This window comes from Mus caroli, unplaced genomic scaffold (genome assembly GCF_978045245.1).
Source record: "Mus caroli unplaced genomic scaffold, Mus_caroli_1 scaffold_18, whole genome shotgun sequence".
Classification (NCBI taxonomy): domain Eukaryota; kingdom Metazoa; phylum Chordata; class Mammalia; order Rodentia; family Muridae; genus Mus; species Mus caroli.
Window position 1 is genome coordinate 31028853 of NW_028227273.1, and position 15281 is coordinate 31044133.

Consider the following 15281-nt stretch of genomic DNA (forward strand, 5'->3'; position numbering starts at 1 on the left):
GAAAATGACCATAGGATTAGCTATTATACAAAAAAGGGGCATAACAGAAATGCTACAATAACAAGCAAGCTAGAATAAGGGTTTTGTTTTCTTATTTGGTTTTTGGTTGTTTAGTTTATTTGTTTGAGACAGGTTCTCACTATGTAGCCCTGGCTGGGCTACATACAGAAAACTATATAGACTTAGCTGGCTTCAAACTCACCTGCCTCTACCTTCTAAGTGCTTGGATTAAAAGCATATGCCACCATGTCCAACATATTTTTAATATACACTACTTAATGCTTCATTTTATATGCCTTTTAATTTAATTAATTAATTAATTATGAACTTAATTTAGTTTCACATCACTTCAGAGTCTTTCTGGAAACAAAGAGATACAGAAACCAGAACTAAGACAAAGAAAGAACTTCTCAAGAAGAAAAGCATGTCAGGTTTGGTACCAAAAATTTGAAAATGTAGGACTGGTGGGCACATGGGTTAAAGAAGTAATACGGGAATGGGAATTCTGTCAATCAGAAGTATTAGCTGAAAAACCTACTCAATCACAAGTGTCATACGTAAAATACATTAATCTAAACAACAAGTAAGAACACACTACACATAAAATGATAGCTTCAAAGTATAATAATCTAATGGAAAGAGCACTACAATGTTAGCACAAAATATCACAGGTTCAGAGGCCAAGCAAAAGTTTTAGTAATTTACTAAGAATAAAGAAGTCCTACCTTCCTACTAGCCCCGTTGGCCATGCCTTAGCTAAGGTAGCAGGTCCAGGGTGAGGAATGACACATTAGGGATGAGGAAGACACTTGAGAAAGGGTGCAGTGAAGTCTCACGGGAGTGATCATAGGTCTAGCCAAAAGAACTGAGCTGCAAGAAGAAATGTAAGGAGTCAGAGCCACTCAATAGAGAGGAAAGAGAAAAAGTGTGTGTGTGTGTGTGTGTGTGTGTGTGTGTGTGTGTGTGTGTGTGTGTAACACAGCAAAGCTATTCCTAGAAACTGACTGCCACAGGTCTTCACCTTCACCAAGTAAGAATGCCACACTGACCTAACTGGCTCTCTCTCTCCTTCCTCTCTCTCTCTCTCTCTCTCTCTCTCTCTCTCTCTCTCTCTCTCTCTCTCTCTCTCTCTCCTTCCTCTCTCTCTCTCTCTCTCTCTCTCTCTCTCTCTCTCTCTCTCTCTCTCTCTCTCTCTCTGTCCACAGTTGCCCCAATGTCCGTTTTCTCTCCCACCCAGCTTCCCCACTCTTGAAGCACCTACTCTTGTTTTTCTCCATTTTCAAAGCATAAAACTTCAAGCCAAAGCACAGCAGAAGTAGTGAGTTAGTACCCTTAAAAAAAAAAAAATTGTTCCATGTGGAAACAGGAGGACCCACTCCAGACAAAGAACTACATGCAACTAACAACTGCTAAGTCTGAGACTCAGTCTTCCCTAGGAATGACTCCCTAATTGGGTATCCAATACCAAGCTTTCAGCCCTGAAATCTGGGTTGTGTTTATGTATTTATGCATGCATGCATTCACACACACATACACACACAATCAAAGAAAGGAAGACACAGGAGAGATTGAAGGGATGAAAGGGAAGCAGCAAAATTATGTCATTATATATTAACTACAAAAAGATTAGGGGGAGTCTGAAGAAGTACTTAGGTATGCAAAGGATGATAAAAAGTTAAGGAAGATTTTTCCCAACAGAGATGTATTTTCTGTCTCAAATACGGCCCACATTCTCCTATGTTCTTTAAACCATCTCTAGGTTACTACTATTATCTATTATAATATAAATGCTATGAATCAGTTGTTGTACACTATTTGAGGGGGGACAAGAACAAATGTGTGCACTTACAATATAAATGCAATGCTTTGTATAACATTTCTGAACAATGACTGACTGACTCTTCAAACATCTATACCGAGGGCCATATATATGTAGTTACATCCTTGTAACTTTATCTTCTTAGAAGATAAAGATCTTAGAAACCTGTTTCTAACCCTGGCTTCCCAGTCTATAATCCTCTATCCTCTCCTCTTCCCACCATAACCTCTCCCCGCAACCCCCACTGCAGTGTGGAATGTGTGTGTCTGTCCCTGTCCGTCTGTCCATCCATCCATCTGTGGCATGAGTGTGGACTTGGTTCTCTCCTTCCACTTCGACTTGGGTGGGGCAAGTGCCTTTACCTGGAGCTATCCCTCCGACCTCACCCTTTCTGCTTACCTATTCTGTGTTCTGTCATTCCCCTCGGCTTTCATAAGAACACAAAGGCATTTCACACTTTACCAGATGTATCTGATTCCCTGCCAGTCAGGAAACTGACCACTTTTATTAGTCATATTCTCCTCATCTCCCACTTTTACAATGATCTACCAATTTCCAAAGATACCTTCATTGCTTCCAAATATTTTATTTCATTTCAGATTTGTCATGCTAATGTGGTTGGAAATCTAACTTCTACATGATTTAAAATGTCATTTTATCCCCTTCTTCCATGAAATGGTAACTGAGGAATGGTTTTCTATTCTAAGACTGTTAGTCCTCCAAATCACACCTGAGACATAGTAGTCACCAAACAAGTGTAACTGAATGAGTGACAAAGTAGAGTGAGTTACATAACTGTAGGATACAATGGAGTCAAGGAAGGCACTGAATTAATTATGGTAGGCAGTAAAATGTATAACTTAAGATGAGATTTAAATATGAATTTGTAATTATTACCATTGTGGAAAATATTATATTGAAAGGCAAGTTCCTGCACTATGCCGGGCACCAGCAGGCCACATGACTCCAGGGGGGTGTTCTCATCTAGGCAGACTCTTTGGCCCCAAGCTCCCAAGACATCTCCACCTGACTCGCTAAGTTCCCTTGGTAGATCACTGCCACACCAGCCCCATGCAATGACCGCCTGCCCACTTCTCAGTTAGCTGTCACAATTCCCAGTAACCCAGTAAAATCAAAACTCTAGAAGCTTATAATTAATCAGTCAGATTTATATATCAATAAATTCTCAATTCACAAGGTGCTCACATAATAATTTCAGAGCCAATTGATAGTGATACAAGCTGCCACCTAGATTGGACAAGTTATCCCAATTACTCTATCTCTATATGATACTGTAGCTACCTGTGGCTATTTAAAGCTATGCAGAATCTGAATCATCCTGGACATGTTCCATTTTCCTCCTTCCCCTCTCCTGTGTCACTCCCTGTCTCTGCAACTCTTAGTTCCGTGTCCCTTTTCCCTGTCCAATTGCAGGCTTCTTGTTGTATTAATATTTAAATTAATTGGACGGGAAAATCCTGCTACACATTACTTCTTTTATATGATTTCAAAAGAGCATATGTTATACTTGTGATATAGCATTTATTACTGTACACACTACATAGTAATGGTGGAAAGCTTCCTGGGAGTGAACTCAGGTCTGCAAGCTTGCTGGAAAGCACCTTTACCAACTAAGCCATCTCATTGGTTCCTCTGTTTCTTTCTCTTTTTATTTTAGATTCTTTTTAGGCAAGGTGCCACTATGTAGCATGGCTGACCTAGAAATCACTATGTAGACCACACTGGCTTGAAACTCACACAGATCTGACTGCCTCTGAGATCTACCTGCCTCTGCTGTTGTATTGTATTTTGCCTTTGTGTTGAAATTTAAAGTGTGCCACCAAGCCCTGTGTACACTTGTTTTCATTTATATATAGGTATGTTAGTCTATATACATGTATGTCACATATGTACAAGTCCCCATGGAGGTCAGAAAAGAACATCAGACACCTGGGAGGTAGAGTTACGGGCAGTGTGAATCGCTGGGCATTGGTGCTGGGAATGAACTCAGGTTCTCTGGAAGAACAGCAAGTGTTCCTAGCCACCCAGGGTTCCCATTTTTAAGATTTTTGGTAAGTGTGCTCCAATGTATACGTTGTATAAATAGCTAGTTCCTTTCCAAATATACCCCTAAATCACGGGGTCATCCATTTAATTCTTGAGGTTTAAATTTTTACTGCCTTGTCAGTACAGATAACTGAGTTATTTGGAATTTCATGTATCTGTCTTTTGCTGTGATATGGAAATGGTCATGCTCAACACACTACTTGAAACAGAGAAAACTATTCAGCCAGATCCCATGCTCAACACTGAACAGCTCAAATGCCTCAAGACAGCTAGTCAAAGCACCAACGTGCTTTCTCTAAATTTCCAGCTAAGTCTTCTCTACAATTTTTTTCAGTGAAAAAGCATTTTCATTAATATTGAAGTGGCTTCATTTAAAACGTAGTAACAACTTCATCAGTGACATGTTCAAGTGGGACTGTATTTTAAGCTACTATAAATCTGTGAATAAACAATCTGCCATTCTTCCAGCACTCAGCAGACTGAACTCGACAACTGAAAATGGTGGAGTCGTTTGAAGTCATCACACCTTCATCTCCCACCCTGACTTCTGCAGAGCCATAGATTCTCATCTCACACACTCAGACCCAAACAGAATTCCCACTTCTCAAATATGTTTCTCTTCAGAAACGGGGACTAGGTGGAGCCACTGTGGGGGAGAATGGAGGAATAATTCCAGGGTCATGTGAGTGACACCCTACAAACACACTACGCCAATTATCACCACCGACTCACTGGCCCGATTACATTTTCCTGTATCTTCTCCTCTTCTCCAACAAACATCCTTTATTTCAAAATTGAATTCTGATCAAACAGATATATAAAATTATGCCACATATTTAATATAAATTTACAGACTCTTAAGGTCGTATTTTTAAAGAAAATGTCTTGTTCATGGTGTGATTATTTTAAAGAACAGGAGTAAATATGCCTATATAATAACCTAGATTTTTTTTTAATCAGCCTGAGTTGCATGTGAATAAGGAACCTGTAATCCATTATTGCTTGTTTGACTCTGAAGCTTGTATCCCTCTCCCCCTTTCTGGGGGGGTAACAGCATCTCATTCAATTTTCTTCTATTAAGCTAGATTTTTCTCATCCTCCTTCCTCACGATTTAGATGACACTGATCATTGACTTTCTAAAGTTCCTACAGTAGACAGGCCTCAATCAGTTCAGGAATGTAAGGGACCCCAGCTGACCATCTCTTCCACCCTCTTGGCTGAGGGTCCCATAGCCTCGTGCATACTGCTCAAACACCCTACCACTGAGCTACATTGCCAGCACCGCTCACACAACACTTCTTCAAGCAGGAAAAGTTCTCTTTCAGCTGAAGCTGCTGAACTAAAAGCTTAAGTTCCTTCTTAACAATGAACCAACCCAGAGGAAAAATGAAGAGATGGGAAGGGAAGTGGAGAAGATTCTGAAAACCTCTCACCCCAAGTCTGCATTCAAGTATTAACAGCGGGCGGTGGTGGCGCACGCCTTTAATCCCAGCACTCAGGAGGCAGAGGCAGGCGGATTTCTGAGTTCAAGGCCAGCCTGGTCTACAAAGTGAGTTCCAGGACAGCCAGAGCTACACAGAGAAACCCTGTCTCGAAAGAAAAAGAAAGGAAAGGAAAGGAAAGGAAAGGAAAGGAAAGGAAAGGAAAGGAAAGGAAAGGAAAGGAAAGGAAAGGAAAGGGTTTGTAGTTCAGATACCAAAAAAAAAAAGTATTAACAGATGAAATTTCTGGAATTTGGAATCACTGCTAAGAAACAATTCTCCAAAAGTAGCCGCTGCTGTGATATTCCTCTACCTACCAACAGGCCTCTAATAATATATGAATATATAAACTGTAGCAGGCTAGAGCTGGGGAGATGGCTCAGTGGGTAGGAGCACTTGTTCTGCAAGCATGAGGATCTGAGCTTGAATCTCCAGCTGTATAAACATGCTGGTCAGGTATGCCCATGTCTGTACCTGAACCACTGCGGGGTGGAGACAGGGCAGATCCAAAAGCTCGCTGCCCAACCAACCCACTTAGACAGCTAGCCTCAGTTCACGGAGAGAGCCTATCTCAAGACAGGAAGGCAGGGCGACATGAGAAAGTACTCTATGTCCTGTACGGCTTCTACATGTGCCTACACACTCACTTGCACACATCACAAGACACACCCAGAGATAGACACACAACTATAGCAAGCTGGATGGCAAGCAAGGTAGTCTCACTTCCTATGATGTTATGCGAAACAAATAACTATCTTAATTATTATTTCACTCAACAACCACTTGCTGAAAGCTATTAGCCATGCAAAAGTTTCCTACTTAAAAAAAAACCGCCTCCACGGACATTATACTTTAAAAAGAAAAAAATCAGTATGAAGAAGGAACGCTTAGTAAGAAGCCTAAGGGATAAGAGCAAAGACCTGAGGAGGAGAAAGTTATACTGAGATACAGAGAAAAAGCATCCCCAGCCGAAGGGCTTAGTGAGTTCAGAGTACCTGTGCAAGGCAAAGCAAGGATGTCGTGACTGGTAGAGGGAGTAAAACTCTTCATAAAGATCCTGCATGAAAGAGACTGGGACTATGAACTAGACTTTATCTGACATGCTTGTGCTTCACTCAGAGCTGCCTGGGAAGCACTGAAGGTCCCCAGCTTTTCAGAAGGATGAAAGGCTACTTTTTGAGAGCATCATACCAGCAGAGAGTCTCAGTAGGAGTTATACTGAAGAAAGATTATGGTGAACTAGGATGGAGGAAGTGGAGGTATAAGATTAAGTCACATTTCCAGAGTTTTTGGAAGCAAAAGAATTATCTTGAATGACATGTGGGAAACATTACAAAAAAAATGAACTGAGGATAATTTCAAAGACTAGGGTTTAAGCAAAACCAGGATGGCACTGCCACATTCAGAGGCGGGAAGTACGGTTTTATAAAATGATGTCGGTCATTTGTTTTGAGTTCTAAAATTACCCTGGCAAATGTAAAGCTACGGCAGAAATCATCAGTAAGTCACAGCTGCTTAACATGTAGAACTGAAATGACAGAAAGTGGAAGAAACTTGGTATTTCACTACCACAGGGTAAGAAATCAGCAATACCTAATATGTAAATTGCTGCTTTGTAAAGTAGACTAAGTCTAGTTAGAATGAGAGACTAGAGCTTCCTCAATGAGATTTTCTTTTCTTTTGAGGGAGAAGTTGCAAGGGTGGAGAGCCAGAATAAAGAGACAGGGCGATGAGTAGGACTGGGGTGCATGATATGAAATCCGTAAAGAGTCAGGAAAAGGTTAAATAATTACAAAAAAAAAAAAAGTGAGGATCTTGGTATACTGGTGTTTTGGTTACTATTCTATTATGAAAAGACACCATGAACAATACAATTTACAACAGAAAGCATCTAACTGGGGACTGGCTTTACAGGTTTAAAGGATGAGTTCATGACCATCATGGCAGAGAACATGACAGAAGACCAGCTTGGCACTGGAGCAGTGGCTGAGAGCTCACATGTGACCACAGGCAGAGAGGGAAACACTGAGAATGGCATGAGTTTTAAAACCTCAAGCCCACCCACAGCAACATACCTTCTCCCACAAGGCCACACCTCCTAATCCTTCCCAAACAGTTCCCACGACTGCTGACCAGGCTTTCAAACATGAGCATATAGAGGCCATTATCATTAAAGCACCAAAACTGACAAAGTTGAACATCCGGTAGGCTGATTCACTAAAAAAAACGACACCTTGAGTGAAGTTTCACTAAGAAAAAAATGGTTCAGCTGGCAAAGTGCTTGCCACGAAAGCATGAGGAACCAGAGTTTATATCCCCAACACCCATGAAAAAGGCCTGATGCAACAATGAATGCCTGTAAATGCCAGCACTGGAAATGGAGACAGAAGGGTCCCTGGGGCTCGCTGGCCAACCAGTCTAGACACTAAGCTTCTATTCAATGAGAAAGTCTGTCTCAAAACAAGGTAGAAGGGCTTGAGAGATGGCTTCACTGGATAAGAAAAAAATAGTGCTCTTCCAGAACACCCAAGTTCAATTCCCAGCACCTACACTGGGCAGTTCACAACTATATCTAGCACTACGGGAGCTGATACCTCTGTCCTCTGAATGCATCTGCATGCATGCACATACCCACAGATGGGCATACACAAATACACGTAACTAAAGCAAAACAAAGTCTAAAACAAAGTGGAGAGGGACAGGAAGACAACCAGAGGGTAAAAGTGCCACACAGTCTGGTGATCTGAGTACAGTCTCAGAAACCCCCATAGAAAGCCAGAGACAGTGGTACACATCTGTAATTCTAGCACTCCTATGCAAGGTAGGAGGCTTAGACAAGAGAATTACAATCATCTGGAAGCTTAAGGGTCAGCTATCCTAGACTACAAAGCAAATACTAGAAAGGAGAAGACAGACCACAACAAGGTAGAAGAAAACTCGACTCCAGAAAGTTGTCCTCTGACCTCCACACTAATGCTGTAGTACAAGGCAGGGGTGTGTACCTACACAAGAAGAGAAGAGGGGAGGGAAGGGGAGAAAAGGGGAGGGGAGAAGCGAAACAAGCACAAGTATATAGATAGGCAGCACACATACGGGCATGCACTCACACACATATTACAGAAATGTTTCCTTTCCTTCTAGCAAAACAAAATTTACAAAACCTTAGTGAAACTTAGAATGATGGTTAACCTGGATGAGGCTGACTGTACACAGAAAACACCAGATTCTAAAGGAAATACAATTCAAGAGATAAGACACTGCATAAGCATTTTGTGATGTGAGAGGTAGTGTAACTGCTAGGCGGTTGCTGCCCATTTTTTTAACAAGCACATTTTCCTTTGAATACACTGTGATGCTACCACAAGAACCCCCATCAACTAAGTTGTGGAAATTCCCCCAAGCCACACGTGGGAGCGCAGCAAGGATATAGACCATATAAAATTCAGCTTCAAGAAGAGAACTATCCATAGACAATAAACAGCAAGCCAGCATCAGTGAACACTTGAGAAATCAAGCCAAACCTTAGACTCTGTGACAAACAGGAGGCTTTCTAAGCCAGAATGCTCTCTTGTCCTGCAACCTCTGGGACACTAGCATACAAGAGCCTTTACCTATGTACCAATCGCATAATGCAAAGTTCCCTATCACTCATTTTAAAAGGAAAGAAAATATTTACCAACTTTGATGACTATCACTCTATAGAATCACTAAAAAGTCTAAAGGGTGCTGCTTAGAATGTTTAATTAAATGTGTTTTCTCTTATTGGTGTAGATCTTTGATTTGCAAATGTTTGAGGAAATGACTTTTGCAAGTTCCAAAAGTCTACTGGCCTTAAAAGTTTTGTGTGCATTTCTAATTGTCCTTCTATATGTAGAATGACTAACTAAAAGCAAACTCAAAGAACATAACGGTGTGCACCTTCAATCCCAGGACTCGGGAGGCAGAGGAGGGCCAAGCTCTGAGGTGACCCCTGCCTGGTCTACATGGTGATACCTCATCTCAAAAAGTTAAAACTGAATTTTAAAATAAATAAATGAGTGCACTCCCACTTAGGTATTGTAATTTCAAAGATACCCCTCTGGACTGGGCCAAAGTAAAAGGCATTTTTAGAGATTAAGTGCCTGGAATACAAGATCCCTAAAACTGTTACACTACAGAGACTAATTTCACTATAAAATTAATTTCCATGCTTCTATGTTAGTGTCGTTTAATAATAAAGACTATAGTGCTTTCATTTAAGCACTTTCCAATGATTTTTAACAGTTACTGCAACTTTTAAATGTTGGATTCTTCATCACAATTGCAAAATATCAGCATAACATTATATTCTATTATATGACAAGAATGACCAGAAAACACGAAACAGACTTCCATGTTGGGAAAGAGGATAAACCTGCAAAACATGCCTCAAGTGTTTGTTACTGTAAAGTCAGCCATTTCTGACAACTTTCTTCAATGACCCTGAGTAGATCCACGTTGATGCCTACAGTGATTGCCCTGTCAACATCTTCCTTCTTAGATGCTTGAATGGGAAAGGAAGACAAAGTCAACAGCTGGCGTCTAGAAACTTCACACTATCCTGTCACACATGTAAATAGCTTGTATTTGGATGGAGGGAAAACATCAAGAATCAGCAGTTTAAATTAAAATGTGCACTGCGGGATGGGGCAGTGACTGCAGCATAGTTCACCCAAGTCCTTGTTGAAGACTTACTCAGTGCACCAATAGCCAGCAACTTTTACACCAACTCAGTGAATTATACAAAGAGGGAGTGCTAGTAAGAACTTTAATAGCATTTACCAGCTCTACCAATTTCAAGACGTTACTTTTAGTTCAATGAAAGGAATTTACAGCACTCAACAAACAAAAATGACAACCCAAGATGAAAGAAAATACTTTTAAGAATTGAGACTATTGGGGGCTAGAAAGATGGCTCAGAGGTTAAGAGCATGGATTGCTCTTCCAGAAGTCCTCCTAAGTTCAACTCCTAGCAACTAAATGGGGGCTCACAACCATGTGTAAAGGGACTTGATGCCCTCTTCTGGTGTGTCTGAAGACACCAAGAGTATACTCATGTACATAAAATAATAGATAGATAGATAGATAGATAGATAGATAGATAGATAGATAGATAGATAGATGAGACTATTGATCTGATAGGGAAAATGAGGGGGGAAACCTATACTGCATGTAATTCAGTGTGTAGATATACACATAGTTTTAATGAACTTTCCTCATCTGGGCTGATGGTGTCCCCTTCAACAGCCAAAGAGCATCTGACAAAAAAACAAAAACCTCAATACCAGAAATAAGCCCTCTTTTGCACTGTGGGCCAGGGCTGTCCAAGAAACTCCTAAAACATAGAGCCATCTCTAAAAAAGAGCCCAGAGGTCCCTGAATTGTAACTGATCTGAATGACCTATCCCTAAGGGCTAGCTTTATGGTACTAAAAGGCCCTTGTGAGAGCTAGTTAGCTAGCTAGCTCCCTCTCCTGTTCTCTCTCTCTCTCTCTCTCTCTCTCTCTCTCTCTCTCTCTCTCTCTCTCTCTCTCTGTGTGTGTGTGTGTGTGAGTGTGTCTGTCTGTCTGTCTGTGTGTGTGTGTGAGTGTGTCTGTCTGTCTGTCTTTATGTCTGTCTGTCTGCACCCCTTTTTCTCCCCCATCTCCTAAAGTTGCAAGCAGCACCTAATTAAATGCTTTCTTTCGTAAGAGTTGCCTTGGCTGTGGTGTTTCTTCACGGTAAGAACACAAACTAAGAAAGAATAATCCTATCAACACCAGGACAGATACAAATCAATGCAAAGAGCTGACTACAGAAGCTGAGCCCTTCCTAACTTCAGGCATTTTTACTTACATTGTCTCATTTCTTCTACATAACTACCATATGAGGTAATTTTATCTTACTCATTTAATAGAAGAGGAAACTATGATTTGATGATATTAAGTAATTTGTCCAAGATCCCACAAAAGAGAAACTGGAGCTGAAGCCCAAGTTATATGGCTTCCAAATGAACTGTTCTTCTTTTCACTACACTTTCCCAACCTGGCAAGGAACTCTGTCATTAAAATTTCCAGGCTTTTAATTAATACTTACAGAGGAAAGAGATAATATCAAGCTTATAATGAATGGTAATAACGTAGACTGAATATTAGTTGTAGTTTTATAACTACAGATGAAGATTTAAGAAATAATTACAAGTTATGCGTGATATTACATTTTTTAAAGCTGAACATGTACTACCTTAAAATGAAAACATTTTTGTTAAAATGTATTTTCTTAGGGAGATACCAAGTGAACTTCAGTTTACCTCTATATTTTCAATGTCAAAAACTCTTGAAAACCCATTATGTGGGACCCACACACTAGTAAACTTCATACATGAGAAACTACACGTGTACTTATTCTGACAGAATAAGAAAAGTGGCTATTTTATTCTCATCTCTTTGTTACACCTCTAACATGTCCTCTGCTCTGTTTTTCCCCAGATGCTGAAGTGGCTGAATATCGTAGCTGAGCTACACAACTTAGGTGCAGATACAAATTCACTGCAATGTTCCCTGTAAAGCTGTGGTGAGTGGTGGAATGCTTACAGCAAGCTTTAGTTTTTTTTCCAATACACTAACTATGGCAGTTATTGCTAAGTTTTCTTCTCTGTAGTTTCTCAATTGATTCTGAAAAAAACTCAACCTGAGTATCTAAATGAAAATGGGAATAAAAGAGGTAAGGGGGGGGGGGGGCAGGGGAGGAAGGGAAAGTGGAGCTCTGGTGAAATCCTAAGGAGCAGCTCAGCATTTCCAAGGTAGCTCAAGTCACTACCCAAGCCCTAAAGCTGTGACCTGTTCCCTTTGATGTCTTAATGAAACAACAGGTTGACCACAGTAAGTATGCCTAAGGCAATGAAAATCTATCTTATTCATCTGTAAACTCTGATGCATACCCCTCAAAAATTTAAGAAATTGGTAAAGGTAGGTATAAAAATCTTTCTGAAAATGAAAAGGACACAAATGTTGAAGTGCAATACTCTCCTAAGACAGGAAAGATACAAAATACAATTATTATGCATTTGAATTAATGTCATTTCCACTTTTATTCCTTTATTAGAAACTGAAGCTCGGAGCTGGAGAAATGGCTCAGTGGTTAACGGCATCGACTGCTCTTCTGAAGGTCCTGAGTTCAAATCCCAGCAACCACATGGTGACTCACAACCATCTGTAATGAGATCTGATGCCCTCTTCTGGTGCATCAGAAGACAGCTACAGTGTACTTAGATAAAATTATAAATAAATATTAAAAAAAACTGAAGGTCTGCATTAAGATATTATTTTATTAACACTATGAGACGACAATGAAGATAGTTTTAAGTCCTAATGAAATACTAGTAAGCAAAGTCCAGGAATTGGTTCTAAATTTGTTGACTTTTTTTAAGTTCACATTTGCAAACTTTTTCCATCACAAAATACACTGTTCCAAACAGTATGTGTAAGTACCTAGATTATTCAGATACATTATCCGAACACTGAATGACTGGTCATCCCTTTGCCCTCCCTCCAAAACATGTGCAACATGGTGCACACCTACCATCTACACAAATCCAAGCTTAAACAAAACTTCCATTTTTATGGCAAGTTTGTACATTCTCTCTCCTGTGGCTACCAGAATGCAATTTACAAACCTGGGCCTGAGATTCAAATATACAGTCTTCCCAGTAGCTCACAGAACCACAGAGAGTAGTGCTTCCTGTAACTATGTTTCCATTGGTTTTTCCTGTTGCTAATCAGTTTCACTATTTCCACTTCAAAACAAACAAGGACCTTACAGTATTTTTACTATCATTCCAGCTCCTCTGTTAGTATTTACTATGGAACAGCAATGTCAAAGGTACTACTGCCATAAAAGTAACACGTACAGCTCGCTCTGTGTAAACTGAAATTTTACTTGATGCTAGCGGAGAAAGCGTTCACAGAAAAGTTAGAGCCACATGGCAACTAAGAAAGAAATTCAAGAATTCTATCTACAAAACCCTAGATTATTCCTCCCACACAAATGACTTCAACCTCTGAAGTAGAGTAGAAGCTGTATTAGCAGGATACTACATCATCTTCGCCAGTGTGTATTAATACTGTCAATGCAGAAAAGAAACAGAACTCTGCCAAAGGTCTTTTATGGAAGAGAACCGAAAGTGTTTCCCAGAATGCCTATGTACTCTGAAAACATCCCCAGGACCTTTGAAAACCCTCAACTTTAGGGCTATCAGAAAATCTTTTCTTGGCTGTAAAAGGGACACTCAACCTTTTTACATCCTTTGGCTCTTCCACACACCATTATAAAGCCACACAGGTGTGTATATAAATAGTCCCTACACCGCACCATGTATTTTGCAATACTTTTCCTTTAAACCTGTTCTCATTTCACAGATGGATTGCAAAGTATTTTTTAGATGTTAACCACTAAAATACTGTGGGCTTATCTTTAGATTCTCTGATATCAGACTTTTATATACGGTGACTTCAGGTTGAGAAGGTTCTTTCTGAAAAATGCCTGGAAACTCCTGTACATGTTAGAGTAGCATATGTTAGGGTGACCGTGAGACCACTGTGAATATATACAGCTTCTTCCGAGGTAAAAGTTATCAAAAGTCTCATTGCTCTTATGTCATAAGATATTGAAAATGAAAGGCTGCCCGAACAAACTGAAATTGCAATGACATGCCCAACAAAAATCACAAATGCACAGAGTTCCAAGTGACCACCTCATGGAAACTTAATTGTTCAAAGGAGCCCTAGCTCTCACCAAAACTAATCTCGTGAACTCCTTTCGGAGGGCTGATCTTAAGAGGAGTCCAAGGAAGACACAAAGGTGCCCCCAAATACCTCAGACCCCTAAAAAGCCCTAAGGGCAAATATCACCCCTGACGACAAGTCCAGATGCCTCCAGAAGTCTCCCTGGGCCGGAGTTCTGAAAGGCTGCCCTGAACCAAAGGGGCAGTGGGACGTGAAGCTGAAGGCGAGGCGACACAGGGTCAGAGGGTCCTGATGAAAAGGGGCTGCGGGAACTCTTGGGGCTGGGTGCCACAGGAGAGGGCGGCGACGGGTGAGGAGACCAGAAGGGGTGTGGGCACCGTGGGCGAGCGTCGGAGGAGCGCAAGAAGGGAAAGGGTGCGGGCTCCCCACCGCAGCAGCTCCCAACCCCGCCCCACGCCCCGCACACCCGCGACTCGCGACCCGCGACGGGGCGGGGCCAAGCGCCCGCCACGGCCGGCACCGCCCCCTCAGCCTCCGGGTCCCGGGCGGGTAGGAGGGGCGGGCCTGGCGGGCCTGGCGGGCCGGGTGAGCAGCGGGACCCAAGCCCAACCCGGAACGTTCCGTCGCGCGGGTAGGATGAGGCGAGTGTGACCCCGCAGCCCCGGGTGGGGACCGAGCTGGCTGAGGGCAGAGGAAGCGCCTCCGCACAGCCCGCGTCCGCTGGGCCAAAAGCCCGGCGCCCCCCTGCAGGCGGGAACGGTTACCCCCCGCGCTGCGCTCGCCTTCCGGCCCCTTCCCACCTCCCGGGGCGTTGCCCCGGGCAACGGTGCCTACGGACGGCGGCGTGAAACGCACCTACCTAGAACCTGACAAGCAGAAGCCCCTCAGACCCGGGAGCCAGTCGCCACCCGGCGTCACGGGGACTGCTCCAGCCAATAGGTGCCACCGTCGCGAGGCTCAACAGCCAATCCCGCTACACTCCGGTCTCCGGGCACCCCGAGAGCTTAGCCAATGAGAAGGAGCAAGGGGCGGGTGCTGCCGCCGGCCCCAACCCCCTCCTCTACTACCTCCCAGGAGGCGGGCGCGGCCCATTGGCTCGGACCCGCGAGGGGCGGAGCTCAGCGAGTGGGCGGGGGCTGTAGTTGCGGGCGTGAGGAGGCGTGGGCCGTGGCC

General features: G+C 42.3%; 1 protein-coding gene across 4 annotated transcripts in view; it reads right to left on the bottom strand.

The window, feature by feature from the left end:
* The window catches only part of Fer (FER tyrosine kinase), a 279057-nt gene extending 264007 nt beyond the window's left edge, over positions 1-15050 (bottom strand). For 2 of the 4 annotated variants that reach the window (XM_029470883.1, XM_021186574.2), the window contains exon 1: positions 14968-15050. The gene's annotated coding sequence lies outside the window, so the exon portion shown is untranslated. Of the gene's footprint in view, positions 1-725; positions 871-14963 lie in introns of all 4 variants that reach the window. The other 2 variants (XM_029470881.2, XM_029470882.2) reach the window with 2 other exon arrangements.
* Positions 15051-15281: the final 231 nt, after the last annotated feature.